At 43.2% G+C, this 24312-nt stretch overlaps 1 protein-coding gene across 3 annotated transcripts in view; it reads left to right on the top strand.

The window, feature by feature from the left end:
• Positions 1-24312, top strand: part of LOC118392863 (glutamate receptor ionotropic, delta-2-like) — a 716766-nt gene that overhangs the window by 34802 nt on the left and 657652 nt on the right. The gene's annotated exons all lie outside the window — the stretch shown is intronic.

Below are 24312 nucleotides of genomic sequence, written 5' to 3'. Positions count from 1 at the left end.
ATGAAACACGAACAGGAACACAATAAGGACAGCGTCTGGACAGGGGAAAACAAAATGACAATGATGCTGACACGTGGAACAAACTGAGGAGCAGACAGATATAGAGGGGCAATCAACAAAGGGTCCAGGTAAAGGGTCCAGGTGAGTCCAATGAGCGCTGGTGCGCATAATGATGGTGACAGGTGTGCGTAATGAAGGCCAGAGAGGGGAAGCGGGAGCAGGCGTAACAACAATGGGCGTAATGAACTTAAACTGAACAAAAATATAAATGCAACATGCAGCATTTTCAAGTTACAGTTCATTTTCAAGTTTCGAGTTACAGTTCATATAAGGAAATTAGTCAATTGAAATACATTCATTAGGCCCTAATCTATGACTGGGAATAGATACTGTATGCAGCTGTTGGTCACAGAAAGGTAGAGATCAGAAAACCAGTCAGTATCTGGTGTGACCAATATTTGCCTCATGTTGATCAGGCTGTTGAATGCTGTCTGTGGAATGTTGTCCCACTCCTCTTCAATGGCTGTGTGAAGTTACTGGATGTTGGCGGGAAATGGAACACGCTGTCGTACACGTCGATCCAGAGCATCTCAATAGGAGACATGTCTGGTGAGTATGCAGGCCATGGAAGAACTGGGACATTTTCAGCTTCCAGGAATTGTGTACAGATCCTTGCAACATGGGGCCGTGCATTATCATCTGAAACATGATGTGATGGTGGTGTATGAATGGCACGACAATTTTTTTATACATTTTTTTATTTCACCTTTATTTAACCAGGTAGGCTAGTTGAGAACAAGTTCTCATTTGCAATTGCGACCTGGCCAAGATAAAGCATAGCAGTGTGACACAAACAACAACACAGAGTTACACATGGAGTAAATAATAAACAAGCCAATAACACAATAAACAAGTGAATGACACAGTAGAAAAAAAGAAAGTCTATATACAGTGTGTGCAAAAGGCATGAGGAGGTAAGGCAATAAATAGGCCATAGTAGCGATGTAATTACAATTTAGCAGATTAACACTGGAGTGATAAATGAGCAGATGATGATGTGCAAGTAGAGATACTGGTGTGCAAAAGAGCAGAAAAGTAAATCAAAACAGTATGGGGATGAGGTAGGTAGATTGAGTGGGCAATTTACAGATGGACTGTGTACAGCTGCAGCGATCGGTTAGCTGCTCAGATAGCTGATGTTTAAAGTTGGTGAGGGAAATACAGTGGGGAGAACAAGTATTTGATACACTGCCGATTTTGCAGGTTTTCCTACTTACAAAGCATGTAGAGGTCTGCCATTTTTATCATAGGTACACTTCAACTGTGAGAGACGGAATCAAAAACAAAAATCCAGAACATCACATTGTATGATTTTTAAGTAATTCATTTGCATTTTATTACATGACATAAGTATTTGATCACCTACCAACCAGTAAGAATTCCGGCTCTCACAGACCTGTTAGTTTTTCTTTAAGAAGCCCTCCTGTTCTCCACTCATTACCTGTATTAACTGCACCTGTTTGAACTCGTTACCTGTATAAAAGACACCTGTCCACACACTCAATCAAACAGACTCCAACCTCTCCACAATGGCCAAGACCAGAGAGCTGTGTAAGGACATCAGGGATAAAATTATAGACCTGCACAAGGCTGGGATCGGCTACAGGACAATAGGCAAACAGCTTGTGTATCAAATACTTGTTCTCCCCACTGTATAAGTCTCCAGCTTCAGCGATTTTTGCAATTTGTTCCAGTCACTGGCAGCAGAGAACTGGAAGGAAAGGCAGCCAAAGAGGTGTTGGCTTTGGGGATGATCAGTGAGATATACCTGCTGGAGCGCGTGCTACGGGTGGGTGTTGTTATCGTGACCAGTGAGCTGAGATAAGGAGGAGCTTTACCTAGCATAGACTTATAGACAACCTGGAGCCAGTGGGTCTGGTGACGAATATGTAGCGAGGGCCAGCCGACTAGAGCATACAGGTCGCAGTGGTGGGTGGTATAAGGTGATTTGGTAACAAAATGGATGGCACTGTGATAGACTGCATCCAGTTTGCTGAGTAGAGTGTTGGAAGCTTAGGATCTCGTCACGGTATCTGCGTGCATAAAATTGCCATCGATAAAATGCAATTGTGTTCGTTGTCCGTATCTTATGCCCGCCCATACCATAATCCCACTGTTGATCGCTCTCTTGTGTTTAAATATATGTCAGCAGTCTTTACACTGGGCTTATGGATATGCCCCTGTGAGTCCCTCAGGGGAAAGGCTGAGATTGTTCTACCATCATAGTATCAGTCGCTCGCTTCCTCCACCTAATTGTCAGTAGAAGTTCAAGATTCACCAGCACCTTAAGGACAAGTCACAGAGGAGCAATGCCCTCTGAAATTTCAAGTCTGGAACATTTTTTTTCTGTCTTTCTGCGATCGATAAGCCTCAGGAACGGGTGACTCACACTGTGAAGACATCAGAGAGGATACTAGTGTGTAAGGCTCATCAGAGAGCCGTGTAAAAACAAGCTTATTGGACATGGGTGGATGTGGAGACTCCACTGTGTGCTATATCTGCCCTTGTTTCCATCCACAATCCACATGATCGGGAGACTATCCTACATTTACATAGCATGGCGAAGACCGGCTCCCTTTAGAAGAAAACACATAAAGAAGATTGAGTGCCCAATACTTAATCATATAAAGCAATCTCACAAGAGCAGATAAATGTGGTCTAGACTTCTGCCTGAGACACTGCCTGACTGACAACAGAGCTACTCAAGCTAACACTTGATGTTTGGAGTATTTAGGATAACAATAGCAACTCAATGCAAACTATGAGCAGACCTGAACAAGGAAACATGACAAAATAATCAAATAAAGGTTCAGTGTGAAATGCAACATTAGAAAGAATTTTAAATTCAGAAGGTGAGTTGCTCGCTCGTACCACGAAATGTACATTTATCAAAATCAGTCTCACAATCAAATGTACTTATAAGGTTGCTGTTTTGTTTAATTCATAATCAAATGTAAGGTCACAGATTTCATGGTTTCAATAGGTTATCTCATGTATTATTACTCTTAGGATAAAACATGCCTTTCCTACAGCTTTAATCCAACAGATTAGGGTGCTAAAAACTGTTACTGCTATCCAATATCATTTGACCTCAACACACTTTTTATTTAAAAAATAAATAAATAATTGTTTCTAGATCAAGCTGAACATAATTTTGTACCAGAGTGCACATGGTGCTGCTATAGACCATTTGTATCACTGATGCAGCCAGATAGATTTAGTCATTTTGCCACCAGACCATAAACAATAACCCTCATCACAACCCAACGTCACCTGCAGATGAGTTCCATTTTTGCTGACATAATTAACAGATATTATATGACCACCGAAAATAAATGGGATCTGAAATCTAGGCTATGCATTGCTTTTTCACCAGGGAGCCATTTTAAACGGGATAAATCATTTAATGGCATCATATCCAGTGCATGTTTCTCTCTATGGGTCTGCCAGAGACGTGCAGATGAGGTCAGAGAGGTTAGCCTTCCAGTTTCCCCCTTGTAAACAGTCGACCATGACAGTTTGCGCAGCATGCATGCCTTGTGCTCTGGACAGGAAGTGAACAACAACAGCAACACCACCACCACCACCACCACAACCACAGAGAACAGCATACGTTCTCTCTGTCTAACACTAACATTAGCTAAATATAAGGCACGCTATTAACCTCCAGGCATGTAGATAGGGTTCAACCAGTACCCGAGCACCTGCCCTCTTGTGAAAAAAGTGTCCTTGCAGCTCAGTGGATTTTGTAAGTTCTTACTTTTTAATTGTACTTTGATTCTCTTGTTTTTTTAAAATTAAAATAGTTTCTTTTACAAATTGTTTTATGAATTGCACATCAAATTAGTTAATTTGACAAATTCTTGAATATCCCAAAATTGCCCCTCTCACTCTCTCCCACCCCCAAGAGAGTACTTGTCTGGCTTGCATGCAGTTGCAACTTTCTGCGGGCGCCTGGCGGGGAGACTTAAATACTGGTAAGAGGATACATTTGAGTTGGGTCTGTCATACTATGTGTCTCTCCCTGTTAGGGTATTTTCATCACCCTGGCACTGTCATAGGATGGCACCTTTCCAACAAGTCACTTCGTCAAATTTCTGCCCTGCTAGAGCTGCTCCTGTCAACTGTAAGTGCTATTATTGTGAAATCGAAACGTCTACGGGCAACAACGGCTCAGCCACGAAGAGCAACAACGGCTCAGCCACGATGTGGTAGGCCACACAAGCTCACAGAACGCTACAGTGTACAATGACATTCTAGAGGATTCTCTGCTTCCAACTTTGTGGCAACAGTTTGGGGAAGGCCCTTTCCTGTTTCAGCATGACAATGCCCCCGTTCACAAAGCGAGTTCCATGCAGAAATGGTTTGTCAAGATCGGTGTGGAAGAACTTGACTGGCCTGCACAGAGCCCTGACTTCAACCCTATTGATCACCTTTGGGATGAATTGAAACGCCGACTGTGAGGCAGTCCTAATCACCCAACGTCAGTGCCCAATCTCACTAATGCTCTTGTGTCTGAATAGAAACAAGTCCCTGCAGGAATGTTCCAACATCTAGTGCAAAGCCTTCCCAGAAGAGTGTAGGCTGTTATTGCAGCAAAGGAGGACCAGCTCCATATTAATGCCCATGAGTTTGAAATGAGATGTTCGACGAGAAGCTGTCCACATACTTCTGGCTATGTAGTTAAAAAATCTATATAATAATAATACAATTTTAAAAATCCCCCCTTTTCTCCCCAATTTCGTGGTATCCAATTGTTAGTAATTAGTATCTTGTCTCAATCGCTACAACTCCCGTACGGCCTCGGGAGAGACGAAGGTCGAAAACACAACCCAACCAAGTGCACCTGGCGATCTTGGTTAGCGTGCACTGCGCCCGGCCCGCCACAAGAGTCGCTGGTGCGCGATGAGACAAGGGTATCCCTACCGGCCAAGCCCTCCCTAACCCGGACGACGCTAGGCCAATTGTGTGTCACCCTACGGACCTCCCAGTCGCGGCCGGCTGCGACAGAGCCTTGGCGCAAATCCAGTCTCTAGTGGCACAGCTGGCGCTGCGATGCAGTGCCCTAGACCACTGCGCCACCCGGGAGGCCTCTGGCCATGTAGTTTATCTAAAAATATATATATACAGTATACTCAAACCACCTGCGGGCCGGATTGGACCCCCTTGCGATCGGCCCCGGGCCATATATTTGACACCCCTGGTATACATGATTGAGAAGGATCAGGGTGTATAGCAGGGGTGGGAATACTCCAGTGAAAAGGGGCCTGGTAATTTTTAAGCAGGCTTCTCTTTTGGAGCTAGGGGAGTGGGGAGAGAAGAGGAAGAAGGATGCAGGGAGATCTCTCCTCACTCCTCAACTTACGTAATGTCATAGGATCAAGTTTACCAAGTTCTGTCATCTGGGGTGAAACAAAAGACAGTCAAAGTGGACATCTGAATAACAAAGAGATGTATCATGGGGCAAAAAGGCTGGACTACAGATCTATTATTTAAGGCATGTTTGAGCTCTAGGATGTTATTGCTAAACTGTGTGTGATGACTGGGCCCTACATTAGAGGCTAGCGTTTCCAAGTAGAAGAGACATCAAATGGGAAAACAGTGAGATCCCACTGTGCAAAAACTGTTTGAATCAATGTTGTTTCCATGTAATTTCAACCATGGAGCTACAGAGTACATACTACAGGTGTAGGATCTCAATTTGATCACCCTATTGCAGGAGAACTTTCCTGCAATGCAGGACATTTCAAACGTACAATGTATTTGAGGTTTAAAAAGGCTTCTGAAGTTGATAATTTCCACTTTGAAATATCAGACTTGATTTTCCCTTATGAAAAATGTATCAACCCCTGCAAGAAAGTAAATTAATTATAATCCACATAATAATTTACATGTCCTGTTGCTGCAGGATTATTTCCCTGCTGTAGCAAACTGTCTCAAATGAAGATCCTACATCTGTACATGTATTGTATCCCTGGGGTATATAAATATTGTTCAAGGATTGTTGTGGGCTGTATGGTTGAGAGGACCGGTTTATGTAAGCTAGATAGATGGTTGATGAATCAATTACAGTGTATTGAGCTTGGGGGAACCTGGCTTTCTCATATGCACTATGTCTTTCAGGGGTAATGGTCTGCATTGATTCAATTATTGCCATTGGACCCCTTTATTCCGAATAAATGATTTGAATATTTTGCAAGAGGAGGGGTGCTCAACACTCCACTCTCATATTTAGGCAATGAGGTCAAACAGAGAGCTAATAAAGCGTTGTCACTATATTCCCACTACTCGTTTGAAGTTGCTGGAAAGTATTATCTCCCTACTGTCGTAAAGTAATCTTAGATTAAACTATGAGTGATCCTTATGACTCCTTATTTGATATTAGTTCGTCTGAACTCTTTGTCATTAACCTTCCTTTAAATGGTTGAGAGAACGCCAAGAGTGTTCAAAGCTGTCATCAAGGCAAAGGGTGGCTACTTGGAAGAATCTCAAATATAAAATATATTTTGATTTGTTTAACACTTTTCTGCTTACTACATGATTCCATATGTGTTATCTCATAGTTTGGATGTCTTCACTATTATTCTACATTGTAGAAAGTAGGAAATATAAAGCAAAACCCTAGAATGAGTAGGTGTGTCCAAACTTCTGACTGGTACTATACATTACAACTTAAATACATCACTACACACATTGCCAGGTCCCCATAGTAAAATATGTTTTTAACCGAAGGGGCCTTTTTTTGGTTAGCTAAAGGTGACATAATAAATTAATCTAAATACATTGCATGGATTACAACATACAACAACATGCTGCATCTGGAAGTTTGTGAAATGTTAAAACATTTCCTTGACATGAACTATAACAATAGTTAAAAAATTAATAACTCGCTACGTATTTTGGCCGTGAAGTCTGTTCTGTGTCGTGCTATTTCACTCGCCTCACCAGGCTACCATTTTACTGCAGTGAGATAACGTTGTCTGAAATCAAGCTATTTAAACATTTACACAAAAGGTTGATTGTCACCAGATTCGCTCTATTACATAAAATGTTATTATGTTGAGTTGGGAATGTTTCATCTTTACAGCACGGAATAAAATGTTCGGCTCAGCCAGACTGGCACGATGGCATGACTGGCTCGATAAAGGTTGTGCAAATACATAAGCCTACATGCTGAGATAACGTCAGCGAGTGAGTGGGCAGGCAGCACAGCAGAAGTCACAGACTACAATATAGTGTGTTGTGGAATTCTCTTTTAACCCATCAGTCTAAGCCGGGGGAGCGGGGAGGGGGGGACTACTAAGCTATATGGAATTGTTTTAAGAAAGTCATCCCAAGGATCATTTATCTAAATGTTCTATTTATATTGTTTTACTCCTTTTTCTCCCCAATTACATGAAATCCAGTTGGTAGTTACAGTCTTGTCCCATCGCTGCTACTTCCATACGGACTCGGGAGAGGCCAAGGTCGAGAGCCATGCGTCCCCCGAAAACACAAACCCAGCCAAGCCGCACCGCTTCTTGACACAATGCCCGCTTAACCCGGAAGTTAATCATGTTTCCTGATCTTTCTGAGATCGCAGATATAGGAGACACTTCAGAACATTTTGATGTATTTTGGGGACTATCTCTTGTTCCATGTAGTGAATATGTCATTCAATGTGTTTGTATGGGCTAAAAACAGTAAGGCTCAAAATCATTTTTCATCAAATATTTTTGTGATCATTTTGGGGGGATACGGGCCTCCCGAGTGACGCAGCGGTCTAAGGCATTGCATCGCAGTGCTAGCTGTACCACCAGAGATCCTGGTTTGAGTCCAGAACCTGTCACAGCCAGCCACGACCGGGGAGACCCATGGAGTGGTGGAAAATTGGCCCAGCATAGTCCAGGTTAGGAGAGGGTTTGACCGGCAGGGATGTTCTTGTCCCTTCGTGCACTAGCGACTCCTGTGGCGGGCCAGGCGCAATGCACGCTGACATGGTCGCCAGGTGTACGGTGTTTCCTCCGACACATTAGTGTGGCTGGCTTCTGGGTTAAGCGGGCGTTGTGTCAAGAAGCAGTGCACCTTGGCTGGGTTGTGCTTCAGAGGACGCATGGCTCTCGACCTTCACCTCTCCCAAGTCCGTACGGGAGTTGCAGCGATGGGGATAGACTGTAACTACCAATTGGATACTATGAAATTGGGGAGAAAAAGGACAAAAAATACCACCATTTCCTGTAGTAAGAGACAAAGATAGACTCCTTCTCCTTTTTCTTCTTCTCCTTTTTTAACTTCATTTTATTTGACCTTTATTTAATTAGGCAAGTCAGTTGAGAACAAATTCTTAGTTTCAATGATGGCCTAGGAACAGTGGGTTAACTGCTTTGTTCAGGGGCAGAATATCAGATTTTTACCTTGTCAGCTCATTCCTTTTCCTTCGCCTTTTCCTTCTCCTTCTCATCGTTCTCCTTCTCCTTCTCATCGTTCTCCTTTTCCTTCTCATCGTTCTCCTTTTCCTTCTCATCGTTCTCCTTCTCCTTCTCATCGTTCTCCTTTTCCTTCTCATCGTTCTCCTTCTCCTTCTCATCGTTCTCCTTTTCCTTCTCATCGTTCTCCTTCTCATCGTTCTCCTTTTCCTTCTCATCATTCTCCTTTTCCTTCTCATCGTTCTCCTTCTCATTCTCATCGTTCTCCTTTTCCTTTGCATCCTTCTCCTTCTCCTTCTTCTCATTCTCATCCTTCTCCTTTTCCTTTGCATCCTTCTCCTTCTCCTTCTCATCCTTCTCCTTCTCCTTCGCTCGTTCTTCTTTTCCTTCTCATCGTTCTCCTTTTCCTTCTCCTTCCTCGTTCTCCTTTTCCTTCTCCTTCTCATCGTTCTCCTTTTCCTTCTCATCGTTCTTCTTTTCCTTCTCATCGTTCTCCTTCTCCTTCTCATCGTTCTCCTTTTCCTTCTCATCGTTCTCCTTCTCCTTCTCATCGTTCTCCTTTTCTTCTCATTTTCTCCTTCTCCTTCTCATCGTTCTCCTTTTCCTTCTCATCATTCTCCTTCTCCTTCTCATCCTTTTCTTCATCCTTCTCCTTTCTCCTTTGCATCATTCTCCTTCTCCTTCTCATCCTTCTCCTTTTCCTTTGCATCCTTCTCCTTCTTCTCATTCTCATCCTTCTCCTTTTCCTTTGCATCCTTCTCCTTCTCCTTCTCCTTCTCATCGTTCTCCTTTTCCTTCTCCTTCTCCTTCTCATCGTTCTCCTTTTCCTTTGCATCCTTCTCCTTCTTCTCATTCTCATCGTTCTCCTTCTCCTTCTTCTCCTTCTCATCATTCTCCTTTTCCTTTGCATCCTTCTCCTTCTTCTCATTCTCATCGTTCTCCTTCTCCTTCTTCTCATTCTCATCGTTCTCCTTTTCCTTCTTCTCTTTCTCATCGTTCTTTTTCTCCTTCTCATCCTTCTTCTCATCCTTCTTTTCATCCTTCTTCTCATCCTTCTCATCTTCCTTCTCCTTCTCATCGTTTTCTTCTTCTCCTTCTCATCCTTCTTCTTTTCATCATTTTTCTCATCCTTCTACTTCTTCTTCTTCTCCTTCACATTCTTCTTTCCTCATTCTCATTCTTTTCCTTTTCCTTCTCCCAGCAGGGCCCTGCTAGACCTTCTGTACTTGGCCCCAACATTGAAACACTTGATTTTTAATTTTTGATAAAAATATTATTTGCTCAAAAAATAGCTTGCAAATAAATATTTATAGCTTAGATACATGATCAACGAGTCACATATTTTGGGAGCTCGTGGTCTGTTACACAGGAATTGTTTAAATATTGTAAAAGCCTCTATTATTATTATTATTAAACTTTCAAGAATGGATGAATCTCTCATTACTATTCACTACTAGAATGGATGGATCTCTCTCATTACTAGTCACTACTAGAATGGATGAATCTCTCATTTCTATTCACTACCAGAATGGATGAATCTCTCTCATTACTATTCATTACTCAACTAAAGCACATATACTGTAGCTTCATCCTTTTGAGCATTAGTCCAGTATGTTTCGTGTTATTTTAAATGCTCTTCTTTTTTTGGTCCCTGAATAACTCAGACAGTTAAGTAACATAAAGAGAAGATAAGTAGTGGTCCTGGAGGGGCCAATGGGGACCGTGGGGGGCCTGTTGTGTCTGTTGCACACTGACCTTCACTCACACTGTGGGACTGGCAATGAGAATAACACTCTTTTCTGGTTGGAGGAAAAGGAGTGGAAGATGGAGGGAGCGAAGGAAGGATGGAGGGATGGGTATTGCAGCAGGGTGCCATTGAGCCCCGGCATCTTGAATAAAGCATTGCTTTACTCAACGTTCACTTCAACTGAAAGGCTGCTTCCTTTGTTACTCTGCATACCTTTGTTACTCAGCTTTACTCACAACCTTGAGAATGTGCTAAGGAGTGTTCAGACCAAGGGAAGGCCTTGGTGCTATCCTAGAGATCTGACAAATACACTTTCTGTTTACATGTGCCGTTATTAAACATGACAGATTAGCATGCTATGCCCCATGAAGCCTCCATTAACGTGGGCTTCTGAGTGTTGCCTTGATGCAGTTTTGCCATGTGGGTTTTTTTGTTTGTTTTTTCAATCAACCAAGCCAATAATTAATTAAATCAAGCCAATAATTAGTTGTTAGGTTTGCCATGTGTGTTTTAATTCCATAGAAAACGAAGGGCAGGCGATAAAACGCAGGTCCCAAGGACAACTGCTCACTGGAGACAATAAGTAAGACCATTTAGTTACAGCACTAGGTGGCCTACTTTGCTTTCTGGAAGAAGAAAAAAAGAGGGGGGTGACCTTGATCATTTATTGTTAAAACGAGAGGCTGCCTGGATCTTTAACTTAAAGACCATTGCTCCCTTCGGTCTCAACGTAGACTTTGATCTGAAGCCATTCTTGTGATTATTGTGACTTTGCCATTGTAATTGTTTGTAAGCTTGTGTAGTCTAAAATGACTCTATGATCGTATGCTATACATTTGTGTTTGTTGTATGCTGCTCTTTTCTATGCCATTTTATTATTTGAGAAATGAACCAATGATATTAGGCCACTCTTGGCCATGATTACAGACACCTGTGTGTCTTGACACTATATAAACGAGTCATCCCGCAGTGTTTGTGATTGTACCCTGATGAAGACAGCTTGGCTGTCGAAACGTTGGTAAATGACATGTTTGCATCTGAGCTCCTAGAGTGTGCCGCTCTTCTTTAACATGTCTTTACTGTTGCTATTCCACTTCGGCGGAGAAGAAGTCATGGAGTTTGATCTGCGTCCGTAACTCACAGACAACTGGTGCGGCCAATAGCGCTGTCGCTTTCCTGTAAGTTATGACAACATAAAGGAAATTTACACTGCTGCCAGGAGTGGATTTCTGATATACAGGCGACACTCTGTGCCGTCTGCCCCACTGCAGAGAGATAATAATCCGTCCAAGAGAATCCAAGCGATCATGGTCTTCAATCATACCAAGCAGGGAGGAGGGAAGGAGGGAGAAAAAGGACAGTGCTGGAGGGTCAAGGGTCAAGGTCTTGAGGGGTAGAAACCATTAGGTGGTAGTGGGGCGATGGACAGAGAGGAGTGACTGGCCTAGATTTCAGCCACCTTGTGCTTTGGACAGCTTGGTGCTCCATGGACTGTGCAGAGCTCTCTTGCTGCATACATTACTTAGACTGAGTGACCAGCATTTCAGCCAGGTTCCCCATTTCAACCTAGAACATCAAATCAAAATGGAAAACCAATATGAAATCACAAGGCACAGAATTCCATTTACTGAAACTGGCGTGTGTGGCGTCATTACATACAATGATCTCTGATGACTGCTTTATGTCCATGAGCTTGGAGGCCATTTTATATTGTTCCCCTTATATTCTTCCATAAAAGTGTCTCAAATATGACATTGCACCAGTGGCGGTCGTTGCCGTTTAAGATGAGGGAGGACAATCATTGTTTATATGAGTATGGCCTTATTTCTATTACAGCATATTGGATGACTGTATTTCATATTCCATTCACCCAGTTCAATGTAACATTGATAGGTTTAGGCTACTACAGGATATTTTCCTACACCCACCATGAGGTAGCTACAACCTAGCTTATGAATGGCAGTTTACAGCTTAGGTGCACAGGTCGAAAGAAATTTGAGTAATCAAAATGACAGACAGTTAAATATTTAATACTGCCTTGCACAATCTTGCCTGCATCTAGCTGATATATGTTGTTTATTATTAGTCCAACAGTTGCAAATAAGAGTTTATATTGGGCATATTCATGTTTATCCCCGTTTTGTTTCGTTTGCTTCTGTTTAAGAAAATGTTTTCAACAGAATTGACTGAATGAATACACCCCTGATCACACGCACACACAGTCCACTTTTATAGCGGCCACATACAACAGAATGATCCCTTTGATTTTCGTAGAATTCCTTCTTGCATCTATGCGCTCTCCTCCTCTCACCTTTTCCCTCCCCCTTGTGGATTTCAGTAAACATCAGCTGTCTGTGACCAGGCAAAAAATACTTTCCAAGCCGAACCTTCATATCATATCTGCTACAACACAGCTTACATCGTTGTCACTATATTAGCTAACTTCAAGTCAACATAGCTACTAGAAATAACACGTTAGTAAACCACCTACAATCATGCAGTACAGTGTACAGTTAGCAAGAAGTTTAGCAGTTACACCGGCGGGTCCTGGTGGCAATAAATGAATAAAAACCAAAAGCTTACCTTTACTTGGAAGGGTTACAGTGTTGGATAGCCATAGCCAGCTAGCTAACATAGCATCCCTCTCTGTTTGAGCCTGGTGTTTGAGTAGGCTAAACTAGCTAGCTGTATTTGCTAGCTAAGTACTTGAAAGTACTCAGCTGGCTCTCTCTCTCCCTTTCTCTCACTCTTGCTTTTCCTTAGTTTGTTGGGTGGACAACGTGGCGGTTCATGCTAAAATAGCTCTGATAGGTTGGAGGACGTCCTCAGGAAGTTGTCTTTTTTAATGTTTCACTATTCTTATTCATATGAAATTCACTGAGGAGGATGGTCCTCCCCTTCCTCCTCTGAGGAGCTTCCACTACATTGCACAGAAATATTCCCATATACTTTCCAAATAAGAAAAAAGGATTATTATAAAGTACATGCTATTGCTCATAGGGAATTTTCAAAGAAACCAAAAAAAGGGAAATGTGATGTAACAAATGCAGAGGAGCAAGACCGAGACCAATGCATTTCTCATTGATAAAAAAAATAACACTCCCACTTTGGTCTATAGCAAAATCCTGTGCATTTGAAAGGCTTTTTGCCTTTGCAGGGAAGATCAAAGATGCTGTAAAGCAACAAAGCTGGGGAAGCAAGAAGAGGGAGGTCAGATAAGCATAATCATGCAAAATAGCTTGAATTAAGTCTGATCTGGTTGTGGATCTATAGACTGTGAATAGCAGCGCTGGTCTCCGATGGCAGCTTGTGGTTTATGTTGTGAATATATTTTCATGAACAATCTGTTAATGCTTGCAGCTCTCTGAGGTAAGCAATTGCTTTAAAAACCCAGGTAGGCTAACAGTTGCCCACAATGATGGTAGAATAAATAAATTGTTGTTAAATTACCAATAAATTACAAACACTTGGACCTGCTTGTACAAGTCACCTTTCATTCATTCATTTTGGCGTGTTCTATAAAAAGTAGGGAAAACGTTGGCAAGGTGAAATGTAATTAACTTACAGTTTGGACACATCTCATTCTAGGGTTTTTCTACATTTTTACTATTTTCTACATTGCAGAATAATGGTCAAAACTATGAAATGTAGTAACCAAAAACGTGTTAAACAAATCAAAATACATTTTATATTTGAGATTCTTCAAAGTAGCCACCCTTTGCCTTGACGACAGCTTTGGACACTCTGTCCATTGGGTCAGCACGACTTGTCTGTAGCCCCCTGGGTAATCGTGTCTGAATGTCTGTTCATTACACCAGGAAATAGCGACTGGTGACTGATTTCATGGGGCTCACGTGGATGTCCATTGACTGTGTGTTTATTCAGAGTCTATCTTCAAAGAGGCTTCTCATCAGAGAGTGTTTTATTGGCCTCTGATTAAGACCACTGCTGAAGCATTCAGCTGGAGGACAGACATAGAGGGGTAAATTTAGCTCATGCTAGCACGCTGTGAGAGATGTTAATAATTGAGAAGGCATCTGTTCCAATTAATATGCCCCTTCAAATCGAATCCCTATTTAAATTTCCTAACTGGGTCACAGTCTCCATGGTGCAATAGGATAAAATGAATTGGCTTCTTTAAATCATTAAGTTTTAACGTGTGGGTTACAGCGCTAGAGGATCCCCCCCAAAAAAGTTTGGGTCGGCCTTCCCTAGTGGGCACGGAGTGTTTCGGTATCGGATCACATGACCATGTGGAACATTTATAGATCAGAGGCTACATACAGAACAGTCACAGCTCCTCCTCCATGCCTCCCTAAATAACTATGAGGGATCTCCATTGAGCCACTAACATCATTCTCTCCCGCTGGAGAATTCACCCTCCTGAGTAACATGCTTTTCCTCGTTTGAGTTTATTCCCCCATCTTTGGTATTCAACTGCAGGGGGGAAACTGTGGTGTTTGATGGGCGAGAATAGCTCTATGGGCCATGACAAAGTGTTTCCAGGCTTGTGCTGGAGATATTATTGGATACTTTTTCTATTCCTCCTGGTTCTCCATCATGCTGCATCCTCTCCTCTGGCTTGGATTTCCTGGACGCAACCTTGAACCTGCACACAGATTGATTGTAACCAGCATGTCACACGTAAGTAAGTAAAGTAGCCTTATAGTCTCCAGCTCCTGTCTCCTGTTTCTATAGAGTCAAGCAGCTTGATGTAGAAGTAGACCCCCTGGCCTGGATACTAGTCTATCTCCTGTTTCTATAGGGTCAAGCAGCTTGATGTAGAAGTAGACCCCCTGGCCTGGATACTACAAGTACACCCCCTGGCCTGGATACTACAAGTACAACCCCTGGCCTGTCTCCTGTTTCTATAGGGTCAATCAGCTTGATGTAGAAGTACAACCCCTGGCCAGGACACTAGTCTATCTCCTATTTCTATAGAGTCAATCAGCTTGATGTAGAAGTATACCCCCTGGACAGGACACTAGTCGATCTCCTGTTTCTGTAGTGTGAGGCAGCTTGATGTACAAGTATACCCCCGGGACAGGATACTAGTCTATCGCAGAGCCTTATCCCCAATCTATCTCCTTAATGCTGAGTGCCAGGCAGAGATGCATCGGGTCCTATTTTTACAGTCTTTGGTATGACTCGGCCGGGGATTGAACTCCCAAACTTCCCCACAAGGCCACCGAGTTGGTGTTATACATCGGTACGCGTAATACACTTTCCATTTGCCAGCATCCTACTTAACTAAACCAGATGTGTGGGTGAGCGTGTGTCTGTGTGTGTGTCTGTGTGTCTCTGTGTGTTTGAAGAACTGTTGAGTCTAGATCCTATGTAAATCAAAGCGATTAAAGTCGAGGCAGAATATGTTCAGCGCCTTCATAAGGTATTCATACCCCTTGACTTATTGCACAATTTTTTTTGTTACAGCCTGAATTCAAAATGGATTAAATTGATTTTCTTCTCTCACCCATGTACACACAATACCCCATAATGACAAAGTGAAAACATGTTTTTAGAAAATTTAGCAAATTTAAGGGAAATTACATACAGAAATATCCTATTTACATAAGTATTCACACCCCTGAGTCAATACTTTGTAGAAGCACCTTTGGCAGCGTTTAGAGCTGTGAGTTTTTTGGGCAAGTTTCTAAGAGCTTTCCACACCTGGATTGTGCAACATTTGCCCATTATTCTTTTCAAAATTCTCCAAGCTCTGTCAAATTGGTTTTTGATCATCACTAGACAACCATTTTCATTCCTTGCCATACATTTTGAAGTAGATTTAAGTCAACATTGTAACTTGGCCACCCAGGAACATTCACTGTCTTCTTGGTAAGCAACTCCAGTGTAGATTTGGCTTTGTGTTTTAGGTTATTGTCCTGCTGAAAGGTGAATTAATCTCACAGTGTCTGGTGTAAAGCAGATTGAACAAGGTTTCCTCTAGGATTTTGCCTGTGCTCAGCTCAATTCTGTTTATTTTTTATCCTGAAAAACTCCCCAGTTCTTAACGATGACAAGCATACCCATAACATGATGCAGCTACCACTATGCTTGAAAATATGGAGAGTGGTACTCAGCAGAGGCGTCAGGTGGATATGGCAGAGAATGGCAGTCACCATACCCTAGCTATACACCAACAATTTAAAATAGGCTAATAAAATATTTCCAATAATTTTGACTTTAGGACCATGCGAATGAATGCCTGGGAGTGTTGTTTGTATGACTGGCTGGCTTTTTGGAGTGCAGATATCTGTATATAATGACGAGATGCTTGTGTCCGCCCTAACACTGGGAGTCGTTGTCCCAAAGGCGGGAAGGCAGGTGTCAAGTTTAGGTCCAAAATAAGCCTGGCAAGAGAGAAACCTTTCACTTCGCCTCTTTGTCTCTGTGAAGAGTGCATCGACACAGCTGCAAGGAACAGCTGGACCTTTTCAAAACACATTGCAGAGATAGCTAAAAATGGCTGTAGTAGATAGCATTGGCTAGGCAACTGCTATTTGACTTGACTTGATTCTGGGCTCCCGAGTGATGCAGCAGTCTAAGGCACTGCATCTCAGTGTAAGAGGTGTCACTACAGTCCCTGGTTCAAATCCAGGCTGTATCACATCTGGCCGGGATTGGGAGTCCCATAGGCCGGCGCACAATTGGCCCAGCGTCGTTCAGGTTTGGTTGGGGTAGGCCGTCATTGTAAATTAAGAATTTGTTCTTAACTGACTTGCCTAGTTAAATAAATAATAAAACTATCATTTTAATCCCGGAGCTGAGTCAGTGCGGAGCTGAGTCAGTGCGGAGCTGAGTCAGTGTGGAGCTGAGTCAGTGTAGAGCTGAGTCAGTGTAGAGCTGAGTCAGTGCGGAGCTGAGTCAGTGCGGAGCTGAGTCAGTGCGGAGCTGAGTCAGTGCGGAGCTGAGTCAGTGTAGAGCTGAGTCAGTGTAGAGCTGAGTCAGTGCGGAGCTGAGTCAGTGCGGAGCTGAGTCAGTGTGGAGCTGAGTCAGTGCGGAGCTGAGTCAGTGCGGAGCTGAGTCAGTGTAGAGCTGAGTCAGTGTAGAGCTGAGTCAGTGCGGAGCTGAGTCAGTGTAGAGCTGAGTCAGTGTAGAGCTGAGTCAGTGCGGAGCTGAGTCAGTGTAGAGCTGAGTCAGGGTAGAGCTGAGTCAGTGTAGAGCTGAGTCAGTGCGGAGCTGAGTCAGTGCGGAGCTGAGTCAGTGCAGAGCTGAGTCAGTGCGGAGCTGAGTCAGTGCGGAGCTGAGTCAGTGTAGAGCTGAGTCATTACGGAGCTGAGTCAGTGTAGAACTGAGTCAGTGCGGAGCTGAGTCAGTGCGGAGCTGAGTCAGTGCGGAGCTGAGTCAGTGTAGAGCTGAGTCAGTGTAGAGCTGAGTCAGTGCGGAGCTGAGTCAGTGCGGAGCTGAGTCAGTGCGGAGCTGAGTCAGTGCGGAGCTGAGTCAGTGTAGAGCTGAGTCAGTGTAGAGCTGAGTCAGTGCGGAGCTGAGTCAGTGCGGAGCTGAGTCAGTGCAGAGCTGAGTCAGTGTAGAGCTGAGTCAGTGCGGAGCTGAGTCAGTGTGGAGCTGAGTCAGTGCGGAGCTGAGTCAGTGCGGAGCTGAGTCAGTGTGGAGCTGAGTCAGTGCGGAGCTGAGTCAGTGCGGAGCTGAGTCAGTGCGGAGCTGAGTCAGTGCGGAGCTGAGTCAGTGTGGAGCTGAGTCAGTGTAGAGCTGAGTCAGTGTGGAGCTGAGTCAGTGCGGAGCTGAGTCAGTGTGGAGCTGAGTCAGTGCGGAGCTGAGTCAGTGCGGAGCTGAGTCAGTGTGGAGCTGAGTCAGTGTGGAGCTGAGTCAGTGCGGAGCTGAGTCAGTGTGGAGCTGAGTCAGTGCGGAGCTGAGTCAGTGTAGAGCTGAGTCAGTGTGGAGCTGAGTCAGTGCGGAGCTGAGTCAGTGTGGAGCTGAGTCAGTGCGGAGCTGAGTCAGTGCGGAGCTGAGTCAGTGTAGAGCTGAGTCAGTGTAGAGCTGAGTCAGTGCGGAGCTGAGTCAGTGTGGAGCTGAGTCAGTGTAGAGCTGAGTCAGTGTGGAGCTGAGTCAGTGCGGAGCTGAGTCAGTGTGGAGCTGAGTCAGTGCGGAGCTGAGTCAGTGTGGAGCTGAGTCAGTGCGGAGCTGAGTCAGTGCGGAGCTGAGTCAGTGTAGAGCTGAGTCAGTGCGGAGCTGAGTCAGTGCGGAGCTGAGTCAGTGCGGAGCTGAGTCAGTGCAGAGCTGAGTCAGTGTGGAGCTGAGTCAGTGCGGAGCTGAGTCAGTGCGGAGCTGAGTCAGTGCGGAGCTGAGTCAGTGCGGAGCTGAGTCAGTGCGGAGCTGAGTCAGTGCGGAGCTGAGTCAGTGCGGAGCTGAGTCAGTGCGGAGCTGAGTCAGTGTAGAGCAGGCAGCTAATTTTTGTTTGACGTGTTTGTTACATTTTAAGTCCCCTATGTGTGGCGGTCACAAACTTTTGTCATCCAGTGATTGTCAAGCAAATAATTGTCGGTCTCACATTAACCGTTAATTATCATAAACACATTTAGCATCTCCTGGTTTCCACACATAGCCTACAAGCCACTGATGAAGACCTTATGAACATCTACATTTTAAAAAGTCTTGTAATATAGATCCATGTAATATAGCCTACACCATCACAATAAATCCATTATTTCTTTAGACAGGTCTAAAGAAGCATGATATGAAGAAAATATAGTCTATTTCAGAAGAACAGAATAGCATACTCTGAGTTGTCCTTATGTTAGGTCCTCATCTGGCTATGCCAAATGGCTGTGGGCTACACTAGTTCATTTAGCAGACACAATTATTTTATAGTATGAAGAATACAATTGAACAAATCTGAATAAAATAGAAAGGATATTTTCTACAAATGATCTGAGGGAGTGTGCACATGCATGCGGCTATTCTGTGTTGAGGAGTGAACAAAAAAATAGGAATTAGGGAATAGGAGTTATTAATGCAACTTTAGTTGTTCTACAAACACTGGGCTATATGTTTAGATTTTTAAGGCTGCATGATACGAATCTAATGATGATTTGAAATAAGTCACTTGAAAGGTATGAGCTCTGCTTTGTTTTTTTGCTCAGGCTGTACATACTACATCAGTCACTCATTCACAATTTGACAAACACTTGATAATGCCTAGAATTTCACAGCGCCATCCCATTTGTGTGGCAGATATGCACCCTAAAAAATGCATGCCTTTTGCGGCCAGTAACCATTTTGCCCTTCTCCGTGAGTGCTACGTGCTCAATCATGTGATCGGGTCTCACAGGCTACAAGTGAAGACAGACACATCCAGGACTGAACTGCGAGTGTCCTTATCCAATTCCGTGGTGCATATTGAAGATATTGGAAGAACTCTTCACATTTACTTTTCTTCAGCCATCAATCTTCTAGTTCCCATAGTACAAAGGTTAACCTATTCTATTCTGTGTGATAAATAAATATTCCAAACATAGTCTGGTACAGTTGTGGGATGAGATAGATCCCAAATTAATTCAACCACTAGCGTAAAAAACACTTTTTTTGCACATGTGGCTGATGCAACAGATCAGAACGTTTAGCTTATAATGTTGCTAAACTATTTAGCTATTTCTTCACATTATAAGCGCAGCAATGGGCACATGTTAATAGGCTATTAAAAACATTTTTTCTTTTTTTTAACCTATCTACCAATAGATTCCCTTCTTTGCGAGGCACTGGAAAAACTCCCTGGTCTTTGTGTTTGAATCTGAAATTCACTGCTCGACTGAGGGACCTTACAGATAATTTTACTGTGTGAGGTACAGAGATGAGGTAGTCATAAACAAATCATGTTAAACACTATTACTGCACACAGAGTCCATGCAACTTATTATGTGACTTGTTAAGCACATTTTTACTCCTGAACTTATTTAGGCTTGGCATAACAAATGGGTTGAATACTTATTGACTCAAGACATTTCAGCTTTTAATTTGTAATTAATTTGTGAAAATGTTGAAAAACATACTTATTCTTTGACCTTATGGGTATTGTGTTTAGGCCAGTGACCAAAAATCTCAATTCAATCTATTTTTAATTCAGGCTGTAACACAACAAAATGTGGAAAAAGTCAAGGGGTGTGAATAGTTTCTGAAGGCACTGTTTATTGTGTCGTGACCTGGGTGTTGCAAGGTAAAACATGCTACGAGAAGAAAAAAACATTGGAATACTCAATTCAACGACAATACCCACATGAAAAAAATACTACAGTTTACTATAGAATACTCCAGGACTTACTATAGAATTATGTAGTAAACTGTAGTATACTATAGAATACTATACAACACACAAAAGTATCCCTCTTACATTTGTAGTACTTACTATAGAATATCGTAGTATGCTGTAGAATACTATAGTAATTACTACGGTATTATCCACAAAAAATACACTGCATTAAAAAATGCAGTAATATCTGCAAAAACACTAAACTATTTTTTTAAAATGTTTTATTTCACCTTTATTTAACCAGATAGGCCAGTTGAGAACAAGTTCTCATTTACAACTGCGACCTGGCCAAGATAAAGCAAAGCAGTGTGACACAAACAACAACACATGGAGTTACACATGGAATAAAGAAACATACAGTCAATAACACAATAGGAAAAAAAGTCTTTGTACAGTGTGTGCAAATTAATAAGGCAATAAATAGGCCACAGTGGCGAAATGAATACAATTTAGCAATTAAACACTGGAGGGATAGATGTGCAGAAGAGGAATGTGCAAGTGGAGATACAGGGGTGCAAAGGAGCAAAAAAAAAATATATAACAATATGGAGATGAGGTAGTTGGGTGGGCTATTTACAGATGGGCTATTTACAGATGCCAATGATATGTAATCTGCTCTGATAGCTGATGCTTAAAGTTAGTGAGGGAGATATGAGTCTCCAACTTCAGTGATTTTGGCAGCGTGTTACAGTCATTGGCAGCAGAGAACTGGAAGAAAAGGCGGCCAAAGTAGGAATTGGCTTTGGGGGTGACCAGTGAAATATACCTGCTGGAGCGCATGCTGGTGGGTGTTGTTATCGTGACCAGTGAGCTGAGATAAGGTGGGGCTTTACCTAGCAAAGACTTATAGTTGACCTGGAGCCAGTGGGTTTGTCGACGAATATGAAGCAAGGGCCAGCCAACGAGAGCACACAGGTCGCAGTGGTGGGTAGTATATTGGGCTTTGGTGACAAAACGGATGGCACTGTGATAGACTGCATCCAATTTGCTGAGTAGAGTGTGGGAGGCTATTTTGTAAATTACATTGCCAAAGTCAAGGATCGGTAGGATAGTCAGTTTTACGAGGGTATGTTTGGCAGGATGCGTGAAGGATGATTTGTTGTGAAATAGGAAGCCAATTCTAGATTTAATTTTGGATTGGAGATGCTTACTGTGAGCCTGGAGAGAGAGTTTACAGTCTAATCAGACACCTAGGTATTTGTAGTTGTCCACATATTCTAAGTAAGAACCGTCCAGAGTAGTGGGCAGTGATCGGTTGAAGAGCATGCGTTTAGTTTTACTTGCATTTAAGAGCAGTTGGAGGCCACAGAAGGAGAGTTGTATGGCATTGAAGCTCGTCTGGAGGTTAGTTAACACAGTGTCCAGAACGACATCATTGATCTATACAGAGAAAAGAGTCGGCCCGAGAATTGACCCATGTGGCACCCCCATAGCTGCCAGAGGTCCGGACAACAGGCCCTCCGATTTGAAACACTGAACTCTGTCTGAGAAGTAGTTGGTGAACCAGGCGAGGCAGTCATTTGAGAAACCAAGGCTGTTGAGTCTGCCGATAAGAATGTGGTGATTGACAATTTTGAAAGTCTTGGCCAGGTCGATGAATACAGCTGCACAGTATTGTCTCTTATCGATGGCGGTTATGATATCGTTTAGGACCTTGAGCGTGGCTGAGATGCACCCATGACCAGCTCGGAAACCAGATTGCATAGCAGAGAAGGTACTGTGAGATTCGAAATTGTCGGTGATCTGTTTGTTAGCTTGGCTTTCGAAGACATTAGAAATGCAGGATAGGATAGATATAGGTCTGTAGCAGTTTGGGTCTGGAGTCTCTCCCCCTTTGAAGAGGGGGATGACTGTGGCAGCTTTCCAATCTTTGGGGACGTCAGACGATACGAAAGAGAGATTGAACAGGTTAATAATAGGGGTTGCAACAATTTCGGCTGATAATTTTAGAAAAAGAGGGTCCAGATTGTCTAGCCCTGCTGATTTGTAGGGGTCCAGATTTTGCAGCTTTTTCAGAACATCAGCTATCTGGATTTGTGGGAAGGAGAAATGGGGGAGCCTTGGGAAAGTTGCGGTGGGGGTTGCAGGGCTGTTGACAAGGGTATGGGTGGCCAGGTGGAAAGCATGGCCAGCCGTAGAAAAATGCTTATCGAAATGTTCAATTATTGTGGATTTATCATTGGTGACAGTGTTTCCTAGCCTCAGTGCAGTGGGCAGCTGGGAGGAGGTGCTCTTATTCTCCATGGACTTTACAGTGTCGCAGAAATTTTAGGAGTTTGTGCTGCAGGATGCAAATTTCTGTTTTAAAAAGCTAGCCTTTGCTTTCCTAACTGCCTGTGTATGTCGGTTCCTAACTTCCCTGAAAAGTTGCATATCCCGGGGGCTATTCGATGCAAATGCCGTACGCCACAGGATGTTTTTGTTCTGGTCAAGTGCAGTCAGGTCTGGAGTGAACCACGGACTATATCTGTTCCTGGTTCTAATTTTGTTGAATGGGGCATGCTTATTTAAGATTGTGAGGAAAGCACTTTTGAAGAATAACAGGCATCTTCTTCTGAAGGAATGAGGTCAATACCCTTCCAGGATACCTGGGCCAGGTCAATTAGAACGTCATGCTCGCTGAAGTGTTTTAGGGAGCGTTTGACAGTGATGAGGGGTGGTCATATAACCGCAGCTTCATTATGGATACAAGCAATGAGGCAGTAATCGCTGAGAACCTGGTTGAAGACAGCAGAGGTATATTTGGAGGGCAGGTTGTTTATGATGATATCTATTAGGGGGTCTGTGTTAATGGATTTGGGGTTGTACCTGGTAGGTTCATTGATCATTTGTGTGAGATTGATGGCATCAAGCTTAGATTGTAGGATGGCCGGGTTGTTAAGCTTGTCCCAGTTTAGGTCACCTAACAGCACGAGCTCTGAAGATAGATGGGTGGCAATCAATTTAAATATGTTGTCCAGGGCACAGCTGGGGGCAGAAGGTGGTATATAGCAAGCGGCAATGGTGAGAGACTTGTACTATAGTAAACTATAGTAAATACTACAGTTTTTCATTTTCTTATATCCTGCCCATTCCCATCCCCTTTATACCAATTTGTGCCACCCACAAGTGAGAAAGCTACATGCCAAGTAGACCATATATTGTGTTCCCCCTCCTTGCCAGCCGGCTCCAGAGGCACTTCGACAACATCGGAGTGTACATCAAGCCGTCTTCAGGAAGATGTAATCAACTACCGACAATATCCTGAGGCTGGCTGAAGATGTACAAAGAGGGTTCAACAAAAAATAGGTGGTGTTGACTGTCTACTTTGACATTGAAAATGGGCTCATCTATAGGCTATCGGATACAACTCGCCACTCAGATGATCAGTCTTTTAAATAGCTTTTTAAATCAGCAGGAGATAGCAGTAATAGCAGTAATGGTGGGGGAACCCCATTATTCAGGTTCTCTTCAGAGTACCCCAAGGCTCCGCCCTTAGTCCACTACTGTTTTTAATGTACGTCTGTGATATTTATTACCCAAAGAGGGACAAGTGGCCCAGTCTGCAGACCATATCAGTTATTAGGCCTCCTCCAAAAACTTTACCCACTGCTGGAAAAAAGCTACAGAGGAGCATAACAGTGATCGAGCACTCGGCCAATCTGTGGCGGGTCAAGCTCAACACCGCTGAAGACTCAGTGCGTCCTCCTCTCCAGAAACCCCAAAAGAACTAAGTAAGTGCACCTTAAACTGTATGGACAGGCACTCCAGACGACCCCAACGGCTAAGAAAACATGTTCTGGTGTCCTCCCATAGAGTACCTGGAGAAAGCGGGAAGGATACGACTGAACAACCTA

Source organism: Oncorhynchus keta, chromosome 14, assembly GCF_023373465.1.
Source record: "Oncorhynchus keta strain PuntledgeMale-10-30-2019 chromosome 14, Oket_V2, whole genome shotgun sequence".
NCBI classification, from domain to species: Eukaryota; Metazoa; Chordata; class Actinopteri; order Salmoniformes; family Salmonidae; genus Oncorhynchus; species Oncorhynchus keta.
This window is presented reverse-complemented; position numbering and strand designations above follow the sequence as displayed.